Raw genomic sequence first — 14408 nt, 5'->3', positions numbered from 1 at the left:
ATAGACAACATATACATATATAGCATTATTCAAAATAAATATAAGAAACATTCCTTGGTTAATGAGGAATTCATTTCCATCTATGATAATATTCTTATAATGTTTACATTATCCTCTCATGTTGGCATCTTTACAAACTGTTAAGCCATTGGAGTTGATTTGATCTTAGATATTTTGGGCCAGAACTTGAAACAAGGTACTAAGTGGAACTGATAGAAACAATAGTTAAATCTAGTTTAGCATTGATTTAATCCTACAACAAATAATGGTTTCCCAGTGATATAATGATGGGTGTGTACTCAGTGCACAGCATATAAGCAAGAAGCTCTCAGGACCAGAGGAGACTCTGGAAAAAAGCCTACAAGCCCTATCTTCGAGGTAAGAGAGATTCAGCGTATCTTCTACCTTGGAGCTGGCTGGAGGCTGAAGAAAGCAGAGGCAGAAGCCAAGGACAAAGCTGCAAGATCTCTTGGAACCAGGCAGAGAGATATGCCTGAGCTAACCAGGTATATTGAAGGATACAATAAAAGTTCAGATCTCTTATCAGCTGGCTGCGATTTTGGAGTAATTATTTATTTCAACTGAGACTAAGGATGCCTCCAGAAAACCACCACACTCTCAGATCTATGTAATGAATACTCTAAAATAAATAAGCTAAAACAGAGTGTCAAACACGATACTGCCATCAACACTTCAGAGTGTGGTCTAAACCAGATTAAAATATACTTGGGAAATATTTAACAAACAATAATAACAACAACAACAACAGAACATAGCTAATATTAATACATGATTTTCTAGTCACTGTTCAAGAACAGGGATTCTTGTGTGATCCCAGTTTCTATTTGAGTTTGACACCCCTGGTCCAAAAAATTTGTTTTTAAGTAACTTGGAGAGGGATATATTTGATGTGTCAAGAATTCAAAAGCTATCGGTATAGTTAGACTGAACTTGGAAATAAAATTGTCCAGATTCTTAAATTTCCCATTCACAACATTTTATCTAGTAAAAACTGTACTGCTTAAACTGATATGAAACACCAAACTAAATAAACAGTTGGTCTTTTTCTAAATTGATCTATTTCTAATTCATACTTTCCCAGGTTGGAAAATGTAATTAAATATGGTTTCAAAGACTTCTTGAGGGGTTTTAAGCTGAATGACATAAGAAAAGCAAATAATATAGAATAGTAAACAAAGTATTTGAACAACTATTCTGTTAAATTATATCAAAAGAAACATTTGCTTAGTATACATTACAAGGTCAGATAATGTTGACTGGAAGAAAACAAAAGTTTAGGAAAAACTCTCAAACACAAGCCTATTTGAATCTATATTCCTCATTTAAAACTGTTCAAAGGTTAGTATAAAATAATAGTGTCAACTTAAATGGATCCCTGAAGCAATATATAGACTTAGAAAATCTGTGAGCTCAAAGTTTGACATCCCGGATGTAAAACAACGAAGTTTGAAATCTGCTCAGCATTTAGATATCAAAGCCTACATCTTAGAACTCTCCAATAAGAAGTCCTCCCCTCTTGAAGATCTGTCAAAACATGAAGCAAGTAAATAAAAGAGCTATTTACTTGTAGGCTATATCCACATTCTATATAAAAAGATATAAATATCTAGACTACATCTGCAAATATAAAAGGTCTGATCTGCAATCAGAGAAACAGCCTATAGAGTTTGTTCATCACTAAGTACATCTAAAAGAAAAAGAGGGAAGGGAGGAGAAAGGAATAGCATATATACATAATACTCACTATGTACCAGTTATCATGTGAAGTACTTTTTGTTTTGCAAATATTATCTTATGTGATAAATTCACAATAACACTGGAAAGTGGATATTGTCATAATAGTTTTTATACTTTATGTATATTATATTTAATATGTATTTATATAATAGTTGAGGGACTTGAAGCAAACAGAAGTTAAGTGCCTTGTCCAAGATCATACAGCTAGTATTTGGTTCATGTTAAATAAGTGAAAGAGGATGGTCTGGAATACCTCTAGGAAATTTCAAAGTTCCTTTAAATGACCTCAAGTTTGTTTTAGAGGAATATGCCTAGGGAACAGACAGACATATATATCGATACTAATTGTGTGTGGTTGTTAGTTCAAAAAAAGCATAAAAAAAAAATCAAAAGTGAATATCATAAAGAGGGTAATAGAGTTAGCTACATGACTGAACAAATGGCAATAAACAAACAATGAGGAACTTTTATGAGCAGTTTCTTCATTTATAAATTGATAGATTGGTCTAGATGATCTTCATACTCTAAATCCTAAGATTCTATAGTATATGTTTACACTAACTATTGAAAATGAGTGTTAAAAGAGTGTTCATGCAATACCAAGGAGAACTCCAAAATGAATTTACCTCATTCTGAAGTTTTAGTTTGAAGTTTAGTTTGAAAGTAAGTCTTAACTCTGGGTTCCCTCTAGTCCTCTATTCTGAGCCCTCTTCTCTTTTTCCATTATACCTGTAATTTCCTCTACAAAAAAATCTTCCAATCTATGATAATACTCTTATAAAGTAACTTATTACTCCAGATTTGTCTGTTCATCCTCAGTCTCCTATCTCTAGCTTCCTATTAGACATCTAAAATAGGATATTACATCCAAAATAGGATATTACATAAGACAACTTTAATCTCAACAAATACTAAACAGAACACTTTGCCCCCAAGTCCTCCCCTCTTTCCAATTTCCCTGTCACTGTCAAGAACAAAGCAATTTTCACAATCACTTATATGTACAACTTTAGGGTCACATTATATTCTTCCCCTCTCTTTCATGCTGCATATCCAATAAGCTGCCAAATCGTGGGTTTTTTTCTCTATCTTCACAACATCTCTTCTATATTTCATTTTCACTCACCCTGCTGAACCCTAGTTCATGCTCTCATTGGCTTTATAACAGTCTTTGGTTTGATCTTTCTGTTTCAAGTCTGTCCTCAGTCTAATACATCCTCCACTCAGTCACTAAAATAATTCTCCAAAACATAGGTCTGAGCATGTCATCCCCAAATCATTTACCTCTCATTCAAATGCCTACTTTTCCAGTTTCTTTTATATTTTACTACTTTCCACATAATCCACATCCAGCAACACTGATTTGTTGTTCCTTGCACACGAGGCTCCATCTTTCATTTCTGTCTTTTCGTTGACTATCCCCAATGTCTATAAAGTGTTCATCTTCCCCTTCTACTGGCTTCTTTCAAAGAAGTACAAAAATGTAGTCTCTGCACTAATTTTTGCATTTCTCTGAATCCCAGCACGTAGCACAGAGCCTGGCACATAGTAAGTACTAAAAAATGCCTACAGATTGTTGATGTGACAGGAGGGCAATTAAGGGAGACAGAAACTTAAAAAGGAGTTTAATTCAATGGCATTTAGAATGAAATATACCAAAGCTTTCAAATATAGATTCAAGTCAAACTCTTTCAGCAGTAATGCAAAACTTTAATCTTTTCCTAATGCTCCCTTTATTAATAAATCACACAGAACTGATCTAACCATTCTAGAGAGCAATATGGAACTATGACCAAAGGGCTTAAAATTGTGCATACCCTTTGATGCAGTAGTGTCTTTACTAGGTCTGAATTCCAAAAGATCACAAAAGAGGGAAAAGGATCCATACATGCAAAAATGTTTGTAGCAGCTCTTTTTGCAGTGGCAAAAAACTGAAAATTGAATGGATGCCCATCAATTGAGGAATGGCTAAATAAGTTATGGTATATGGATACAATGGAATATTATTTTTTTACAAGAAATGATAAGCAGACTGATTTCAGAAAAGCCTAGAAAGACTTACATGAATTGATGCTAAATGAATTAGCAGAACCAAGAGAACATTTTATATAGTAACAACAAGACTGTATGATAATCAACTGTGATGGACTCTTTTCAACAATGAGGTGATTTAAGGAAATTTCAATAGACTTGTAATGGAAAGTGCCATCCATATCCAGAAAGAATTATGGAGACTGAATGTGGACAAAAGCATAGTATTTCACTTTTATGTTGTTTGCTGTTTTTTCCTTTTTCGTGGTTTTTTCTCTTTTGATTTTTTTTTTTATGTACATGACAAATAACGCAAATATTTTTAGAATTGCACTTGTTTAACCTATCCTTGAATTGCTTGCTGTTGTGAGGAGGGGAGGAGAAAAAGAAAAATTTGGAACACAAGGTTTTGCAAAGGTGAATGTTGAAAACTATCTTTGCATGTTTTTGGAAAAATATTATTAAGAATTAAAAACACATAAATAAATTAACTAATCAGTGCAGAGCTTTCTATGAGAGCTATCACATTTAGACACATAAAACAGAAAGGTCATACAAAAATCTTACTGCTTAGAAGAATGGCATATGCCTACACAAATTATGAAATCTATTTTCAAATAAACATTTCATACTTTTGAGTTTATCAAAAAACTTTTTAATTGCTTTTATATTTTTTTTATCTATTCTATTCAGCTGATCTATTTTTGTTTTTTCAATGAGTATCAAATTGTTTTAATGAATTTTGCTTTGTTCAGTTGGTTTTAATCATATCCAATTTTTTGTGACTCCATTTGGGGCTTTCTTGGCAAAAATACTAGTTTGCCACTTCCTTCTCCAATTCATTTCATGGATAAGGAAACTGATCCAAACAAGGCTAAGTAACTTGCCCAGGATCATACAAGTAGTAAGTGTGTGAGTTTGGATTTGAACTCGGATTTCTCTGACTCTGGCACTCTTCATTGTGCCACTTAGTTGCCCCTGCTTTAAAGCTTACTGCTTCATAAATTCATTTGAGGTATAGTAATGGTTGTATTTATATAACTGTTACGTTGGTTGATAAGTTAAGTTCTAGATATTTTATACATTTGGAGTCATTAAAAATGAAATGTCTATTATATTTCTTCCTGATTTTTTATTAGCACTATATATATATATACAGAAAAACTGAAGACAGAATATATTAATTTTGTATCCTGCTTAGTGAAGCTAGCATATCTCAATGTTTCTTTCCTGATTCTCTGGACTTTCTAAACATACTATGTCAGCTGCAAAAACTATAATCGTTTGATGTTTATATCTTTCCTTTTGTCCTCCTGTCTTATTACTTTTAACAAACATTTCCAGAACTGTTAAATAAAGAAGAGAAATAACATCCTTGCTTTACTCTTGTTTGTAGTGGGGAAAGTTTCTAGTGTTTCATCACCACAAACACTAGCTTATAGTTTTAACTATATACTTTAAATCATATGGAAAGAAGAGCCCTTCAAAAGCTATGATTTTTTTGTTATTAATTTTTATAAATGTAGAGTCATTAATCCCTCAAATGAATCTCTTTGTCACAAAGAATTACTTTCTTACTACATTTGTGTAGATTTCTGCTGAAGATTTCATTTTAAAATTGTTGCTTCAGCATTCTTTAGTATAACTGGCTTATAGTTTTCTTTCCCTGTACTGTCTCTCATTTGAGTATCAGAACCATATTTGTGTCATAAAAGAAAGTTTTGAGGAAAATTTTTACATCACAGGAATTAAGTGTTTTAAATATCTGATAGAATACACTTATAAATCCATTTATTCAGGATTTTTTTTCTTTTTTTTCCAGTTCATTATTCTCTTGATTTTTTTTTCCTGAGATTGACTTAAAGATCTCTTATCTCATTTTATTAGTTTAGGAACTTTATTTTTTTTTTGGTAGATATTTATCAACTTCCTTTGAATTCTTAGTTTTGCTGGGATGTAATTATGTACCTAGATGACCTGAAAAATGCTGGTGCCTTCAATAATAATAAGGAAGTTTGGAAAAGGAATAAGTTTAGAAAACAGATAGGGTTTTTTTTTTCTGCCAAGAGCCATTTAAACATTTATAACACCATTTGAGGGACATACAAAATGATCGATTTATAGAACTTAAGCAGTGGGAGATTATTCTACCTAGTTTCTACCTAAAGGTCAAGGAGAATCAGGGATGAGACAACACCACTGATTTAACACAAAGATCACTACTGATCTTAGAGAAAGCTATTTCAAGTCAAGGGTCAGAAAAGAATGGGATTAACAAGAAGTTAAGTGAATGAAAGGTGAGACAGTAGAAGCAATTACTGTAGACTGTTTTTCTAGAAATTTGTTAAAAGGATGGAAGATACAATAAAAATTTGTGAGCAACTAAAGGGTCACACGGAGGGTTTTCTTAGGATGAAAAAGACCTATTGCCCTAGTTGAGGGCAATAGGTAAGGAGTTAATGGGCAATTAAAGAATGAAAATTAGGAATAGTGAAAGGATGGTCAAAGGGGAATATTTCAGGAAAAAACTGAGGAGATAGAAGAATCAAAGGTTAGAGAGAGTGGTGTTAGCAAGCAAAGAATGAGAGAATGGGTGAATGATGTTGAAGTGATTTTAAAGTACAGAACTGGAAAGCAAGCTTTTAACCCATGGCCTCAATAAAGTGAGATTTTCTACTGAAGATAAAAGAGAATATCTAAGTAGTTTGAGAAAATGAGAGAAGATGAGATTCTCTTTATGGAAAATACTTTGGGCAATATTCCAGAGCAGAATAAAAGGAATGATATATAGCACTGAGTGCATGGTTAAAGTACATTTATAGTGAGCCAAGTCAGAACAGTTAGATTTTGAATTTCCTCTAAAACTGATCAGTACTTTGACAAGATGACTAGTAAGTAGAACAATCCAGAGATGGACTTGGAAAGAATAATTAGTTATCATAAAAAGTGTCTAGGATAGTAAAAAGTTGACCTGATTTATGATTTTGAGAAGAAAGTGAAGGCAGATATAAGGGCCTAGGAAAAGCAGGAAAGGACAGAAGAATGATTATAAGTTGCAGTGAAAATAAAAAACACATTTAGAAAAGCTGAGACACAAGAAGAGATTGAAAGATAGAAGGGCTATGGTTAGATAAAAGAATTTTAGAAGCATGGATTGTGGGGAAGGAATATGTGGGTGTGATAAAAAAAATTCTTGTTGGTGGCTAAGATGAAAATAAAAGATAAAGATGTTGATCAACTCAGAAGTTATTTAAGAGGACCTCTAAATGCAAAATGAAGTCCCCAAATATTATTACCAATTATTCTCCTATACGATATTGTGATGACCGCGTATTTTAAAATCAGCCGGAGTCAGGAATTCAGGTTAAGGGAAAATCTTCAATCTTTATTCTCAGTGGAGGTGAAGAAGGATCGGAGGTAAAAGGAGAAGCCAGCCAGACCAGAAGCCACGAGACCAGAAGCCCCCAGAGCAGAACCCAGCCAGCGGTCTCTCTCCGCTTCTCCTCCTCCCCTCTGCCTCCACCCACCAAAATCATCATTTCCTATACAACACATCAGGACTTGCACAGAGAGTGGGCGGGGCCATTCTTTCTCCAAGCATATATATTAATAGAGTATAGTCCAATTACTATTTAGCCTCACGTTCTTGGGACTTCAGGGCATCAACTCAAGCCTCAGCCCATTACATGATATAATAACAAAGTCATAACTATATTAGCTATCCTAGTTCTTTTCACAAGTAAATTCCAAAGCATTTCATTTTATGAAACTTAACCCAATCAGACAACTAAGGGACACAATGGACATAGTGCTAGGCAAGTCAGTAAAAAGCATTTCGCTCAGTTTCCCCAATTCTAAAATGGAAATAATAGTATCTTCCTGCCAGGGCTGTTTTGAGATTCAGATGAAGTATTTGTAAAGCATTTGGCATGATGTTTGACACATAATAGGCATTTAATAAAACTTGTACATTTCCTAGCACTAAGACTTCTCATTTTGAACTCTATATTAGACAGTTTTCAACCATTCTCCCCTCAAAAAAAAAAAAAGTTGTAAAAGTTCATTTGTGAGGGAGCTGTTTGGAACTGAGACCTCATTTTCCCACTGAAACAAAGTTATAAATGACAACGCTCAAAAGTCCATTTTAATGCATACTTTAACTGAAACAATATAACCCCTATTTCCCTTAACCACCAAACCTACAACTTAATAAAAAGATTAAGAAAATCTTGTTTCTACAGACAAAAACTGATCCTTCTGTTCATCTGGATGGGGAGGAGCTACTCATTCTTTTGTCCAGGAATTCATAAACTAAGTAGTATCTGTACAGTTGGAAAACAAGAGATCCAAGTGATCTCCTTAAAATCATTCAGAAATTCAGTGGAATGGTCAAGAATAAAATTAATATTTAATCAGAAAAATTTACTCTTTATTACACTATTTGAGTTTGTCTGCAAAATAGAATTTTCTCTAGATATCCAATTAGTGGGAATGATATGCTTTCCATTTCACTGCTATTTGAGTAAGAGTAAAAGATACAGCATTGCAATTTCTAATAGTTTTACTTTCATAGTTATTATTTTAAATCAATTTAATGGGGACATTCCTTTCAGGAACTATCAATTTCTTTCAATATTTTTTCTTTATTCCTAGAGGTCCTTTCTGAAGCACAGATGCTACTTGAGAGTCATTTTAACATTTTTAAAAAATAACAAAATTACTATTATTTAGAACTGGAAAGAAACAAAAAGCTAAACCTTTATAATTAAGAAATATTGCTTATAAATCTGCATGGCCTACTTATTTAACTAGGTTTGACATGAGTCTCTTCATCGTCTTCTTCTTTCTTTTTTTTTTTTGCTAGGGCAATTGAGGTTAAGTGACTGACTCAGGTCGGTGACACAGCTAGGATATGTTAAGTGTGTGAGATCAAATTTGAACTCAAGTCCTGACTTCAGGGCTGGTACTCTATCTACTGCACCAACTAGCTGTCCTGACAGCTTAGAAGCTGTCCTCTTCTAAGACAGAAGCAAAACCATGAAATTTGATCTGGACTAAATTTTCTATTCTGCCATAATCCACTTTATTCAAAGGCAATGCACTGCCCAATCCTCTAATCACCTATACTTCTTGGAATCCTTGATATCCTCCAAGTTTCAGCTCAAGTGCCACTTCTCACATAGTTTTTCCTCATCTCTTTAGCTATTAGTATTTTGTAGTATTTTGTTTTGGCTATTTTCCCATACTGATTGCACTTTTCTCTGAAATCCTATTGCAATACAGATAGATGGATGGAAGGAAGGAAGAAAGGGAGGGAGGGAGGGAGGGAGGGAGGGAGGAAAGGGAGGAAAGGAAGGAAGGAAGGAGAGAGGAGATGAAGTGAATGAATGTGGTTCCACCTCCAAGAGTGGACTTCTTCTGAACTGACTCTCACTCTGTCAATCTTCCGAAGTGACTTCTGGCTCTTTTTATCCTCGGTGTAAAAGTGTGAACTCCAATGAGTACTTAAATACATTAGTGAGCTAGAGAATTTGCTAAGTACCATGCTAAATTAAGCAAATGATTTATCACTTTGTAAGGATTCTAACAGGAAGGAGGGAGGGGGGAGAAAGAGGAGGGAGGGAGGGAAAGAAGGAAGGAAGGAAGGAGGGAGGGAGGGAAGGAGGGAAGAAGGGAGGGAGGAAGATATCTCCATTAGAGTCTCAGAGCATTTGCTTGGTATTTCACTGTATTCCTCCTTGCCTCCCCATCCTATCCTCCCAAAAACCCAAATATATTCATTCAACAACAAATATCAATAAAGAGCTTACAATAAAGGAGAAAAGACATGCATGATCATAAATATAATGCAAAACAGAACATCATAAGTTCACAATGTCCATATGATGCTATGAGAATAAAGTACCATGAATGTTCATGGGAAGAAGAGATTTCTGCTTCAAGAAATTAGAGAAACCATCATCGAAGTGTGATAAGTTAAAGTTGGCTTTTAGTCAAAGACAGGTTTTTTTTTATTTTTTTACTTTATTCTGAACTTAATATACACCAAATAAAATGTAATAGAACAGAAAAGGAGGATTGTTGCAGCTCTGTATAATGCACAGCTAACTTTTCCATTTTAAGTATATAACAAATTTAAACTGTAGCTTTCAAAGCTGTCCTACTTATCTGCATTGATAATTTCAATAGAGATTAGAAGGGAAAGAATAGCATTTTAAGGTTTAGTAATAGGCCAAGGCACAGAAATGGGAAAGCATTCAATATGATCAATGGGTAGCAAGGCAATCCAGTTTGGAGCATGAAAGGAAGAGTAGTTTGAGATAAAACTTAAAAAGTAGGTTGGAACCAACTTGTAAAAGGCTTTGAGGATTAGGCTAAGGAATTTGACTTTATTCAGTAATCTGAATTTAGACTTTAATCAGTAGGTAGTCACTGAGAATGTTTGAACAATGTTGCATGCGGGTTAATCAGAAGTACAAGTAAGGGTTAGGACAGGAAAAAAAATATTGGAAAGTTCCTGAAATAAAATTTAAACAGGATGTAGTAGTGGGTTCAATAAAGAGATGACTGATGAAGAAATAGTATAGAAGTAGTACCACTAATTAGATTATAAATATAAAGACAGAAGTCTAATTGGGCTTTCTAGTCTTAACAGTATCTAAAATGATCCCCCCCAAAAGGGTTTCAGAGAAGACAGGGAAAACTTATATGAATTGATATAGAATGGAGAGATCAGAATCAAAACAATTTGTACAATAACACTTTAAGAATGAAAAACTATTCAAGACTTAAGAAATAGGAGCCAATAAAGCCAGAGCCATGATAGCGGAGGTGCAGGAAGGAGCACATATAACAACACCTAAATCTAGAAATCAGATCAGGCCAAGTCATTATCATAAAATACAAAAAAAAATCATAGTGAGTTGTTTTTCCTAGGCTAGGGTGGTATAAGGACTGTACAGTCACTGGGAACAGGCTCTAGCCAAGAAGGACCATAAGGAGAGACTGTTTACCAGGGCAAGAAAAGAGAAAAGGTTACTTATGGAGGGTAAGGGGTATAGGTTAAGGGATGAATTAGTTTTAGATGTTACAAACTCTAAGATGATACAAAAATATTTATTAGCAACTTTTGGGATGGCAAAGAATTTTAAGCAGAGTGACCATCAATTAGCAAATAGCCGAATAAATTAAGATATATGACTGTGATAAATACTAATGCTCTAAAAGAAATGACAAAAGAGATGGTTACAGAGAAACCAAGACTACTCCAGTATACACTAATCCAAAATAAGGTAAATAGAACCAAGAAAAGAATTTCTACAGTGATAAAAATATCTTATAAGATGAACAATTTTGAAAGACTTAGGAATTTGGTTCAATGCAATTTCCAACCACAATTCCAGCTAACTCATGATGAAATATACTACCTACCACTTGCCTAAAGGTGATAGACTCAAGAGAATAGATTCTAATTTAAAAAAAAAAACAAAAACATGGCCAATGCAGGAATTTATTATGCTTTGTACTTTTTTCTTTCTGAACTGATTGAGGTGAAGAAGGGCAAGTTTTTGCTGAAGCTGGGTTTTTGTTGACTAAAAAAAAAATTCAATGACCAACCATGATTCCAGAAGACTGATGAAGAATATTTCCCAGCTCTTTACCAAACACTAAGGGAACAAAATTTTTTAAAAACCCACCCTAAAACATAAATGATATTAATCGGTAGTTTTCTAAGTCAATATGTGGTCTGCAAAATTTCTTATAAAATAGTTAAGTAGCCCCTGTTTCTATTTGAGTTTGACACCGCTGACCTAATTCATCCCTTATTTTATGAATAGGAAACTAAAATCCAGAGGAATTTATTCATTTACAAACATTTATTAAACACTTGTTTACATGCTAGACCTCATGCTAGGCATCTGGAATATAAAGACCATGTCTTGCTGCCTTTATGTGGGAAACAATATGCATCCATGTAACTATTAGAAAATATACAAAGTAATATTGGGGAGTAGGGCAGGACCTAGAAGATGAGGAGGAGGAGGGGAATTTGGGGGGAGAAAAAAATAAATGGTTGTTAATTGAAAATATATATAAGTTAAAAAATCTAAATGCTCCCAAAAGCATTATCTATAAAGTAGATAAATTCCAATCCTCCCTAAGCCACAACTTGTAATTATTAAATTTAACAGTTTTTTCTCAGGTCTCCTCATTCTTGACCTTTTTACATCTCTGACCCTGTTAATGATTTCTTCCCCCAGAATACTCTATCGTCCCTGTGTTTTAGTAATGTTAAGATTAGGTTCCATCTTCAGTCTTTTCTTAATTTCTGGCTCACTTCTCAGATGACTTTGGAGAGGAAAGTGAGGCAGGTGACCTTGCACAGCCCTCTCTCACTCCAATCCAATTCACTTGCATGTCATGGCATCACCTCCCTGATGTCATGGTCTTTTTCAAGAATGAAGGATAGACAATAGCAATCCTACAGGCAATCTAAAATTCAGCATTCCAAAATTGAACTCCTTATCTTTCCCCTAATTTCCCAACATCTGTGCAGGGCACCACCATTTCAATCACCCAGATTAGCAACCTTATAATCAACTTTGACTTTTCATTCTGCCCAGCCCCTATATTCAATCAGCTGCCAAATGCTGTTGAATCCAATTCAACATCTCTAACATCTACTTCCTTCAGCTCATCTCAAACCATCCTAGTCAAACCCTCAAATACTTCCAGGTTATACTACTGAAATATAATCTGGTAAGTAATATCCTGGCTTCAAGCTTCTCCCCTCTGCAATCTCATCGCTTCACAGAATTGCTAAATTGATATTACTAAAGCATAGGTCTAATTATGTCACTCTCCTGCTCACAAAGCTTCAGCAGCTTCTTATTGTCTCTAGAATAAAATATAAAACTCTCTGTTTGGCATTAAAAGTCCTTCATAATTCTAGTTCTAGCTTATGTTCCCAAGCAGATCACACATCACTCCCCCTTGAACACTCTCCGCCCTAGCCAAGCTGGCTCACTTGCTGCTCCCCACATCACATTCCATCTTCTATATCCATGCCTTCACAAAGGCTGCTCCTGGTCCTGGAATGCTTTTGCTCTTCACTTCCTGTCTTGGAATGCCCAGCTTCTTTCAAGGTTCTGCTCAAATGGCACTTCTTTCAGGAGGCCTTTACTGATGTTCTCAGCTCTTAGTGCCCTGCCCTGTTATTGTCCAGTGTTTCAGCCATGTCCAACGCTTCATAATCCCATCTGGAGTTTTCTTGGCAAAGATAAGAATGGTTTGCCCTTTTCTTCTTCAGCTCATTTGACAAATAAGGAAATTGAGGCAAAACGGGTTAAGTGACTAGCCTTGGGTCACACAACTAGTTAAATATCTGAGGCACTCTATCTACTGTGCCAACCAACTAGTTGCCCTTCTTCTAGGCCCTCCTACTCTCCCAATAAAAAATATTTATTATTTTTATTTTACTTTATATATATGTTTCCTATTTAGTTACATATATAAATGTTTTCCACATAAAGGCAGCAAGGCATGGTCTCTGTATTACAAATACCTAGCATGGGGTCTGATATTTATAAATAGGTATTTAATAAATGTTTAAAAATGAATAAATTTCTCTGAATTAGGGATAAATTAGATTGGTGGTGTCAAACTCAAACAGAAACAGGGACCTCTAAGCTAATTTTTTTTTATTAAAGCTTTTTGTTTACAAAACATTATCCATGGGTAATTTTTCAACATTGACTCTTGCAAAACCTTGTGCTCTAAATTTTCCTCTCCTTCCCCTCCACTCCTTCCCCTAGATGGCAGATAATCCAATGCATGTTAAACATGTTAAAATATATGTTAAATTCAATATATATACTCTAAGCTATTAAAAAAAATTACTTTGTGGGCCAAATATTGACTTTTAAAATTACCTATTAACATTATCTATGTTCTATTGTCATTTTCCCCCTTAAATTGTTAAATTTAACCTAATTATATTTTAATCTGGTTCTGGTTCAGACAAATCTGAAATAATCTCTACATGATCACTTCTAGCTCTTAGAAAACTGCAATTACATGACCCCTGATTGTTTTGTGTATGACTCATCTCCCCAAATAAAATATAAGCTGCTAGAAGGCAGAAACCACATAAAAATCACTTAATCACAAAATATGAATTGAAAGGAACTCAGAAATCTTCTACTCCAATAAATACCAAAATAGAAATAGCATCTAATGTATGCCCATCAATTGGAGAATGGCTGAGTAAATTGTGGTATATGAATGTTATGGAATATTATTGTTCTGTAAGAAATGACCAGCAGGATGAATACAGAGAGGATTGGCGAGACTTACATGAACTGATGCTGAGTGAAATGAGCAGAACCAGGAGATCATTATATACTTCAACAACGATACTGTATGAGGATGTATTCTGATGGAAGTGGATTTCTTCGACAAAGAGAAGAGCTAACTTAATTTCAATTGATTAAGGATGGACAGAAGCAGCTACACCCAAAGAAAGAACACTGGGAAATGAATGTGGACCTCTTGCATTTTTGTTCTTCTTCCCGGGTTATTTATACCTCCTAAATCCAATTCTCCCTCAGCAACAAGAG

General features: G+C 34.4%; 1 protein-coding gene across 1 annotated transcript in view; it reads right to left on the bottom strand.

Annotated features, from left to right (window-relative positions):
* Positions 1-14408, bottom strand: part of FNTB (farnesyltransferase, CAAX box, beta) — a 76345-nt gene that overhangs the window by 57643 nt on the left and 4294 nt on the right. The window lies entirely within an intron of this gene.

This window comes from Sarcophilus harrisii, chromosome 2 (assembly GCF_902635505.1).
Source record: "Sarcophilus harrisii chromosome 2, mSarHar1.11, whole genome shotgun sequence".
NCBI classification, from domain to species: Eukaryota; Metazoa; Chordata; class Mammalia; order Dasyuromorphia; family Dasyuridae; genus Sarcophilus; species Sarcophilus harrisii.
Note: the sequence above shows the minus strand (reverse complement) of the source record. Positions and strands in the feature narration are given on the sequence as shown.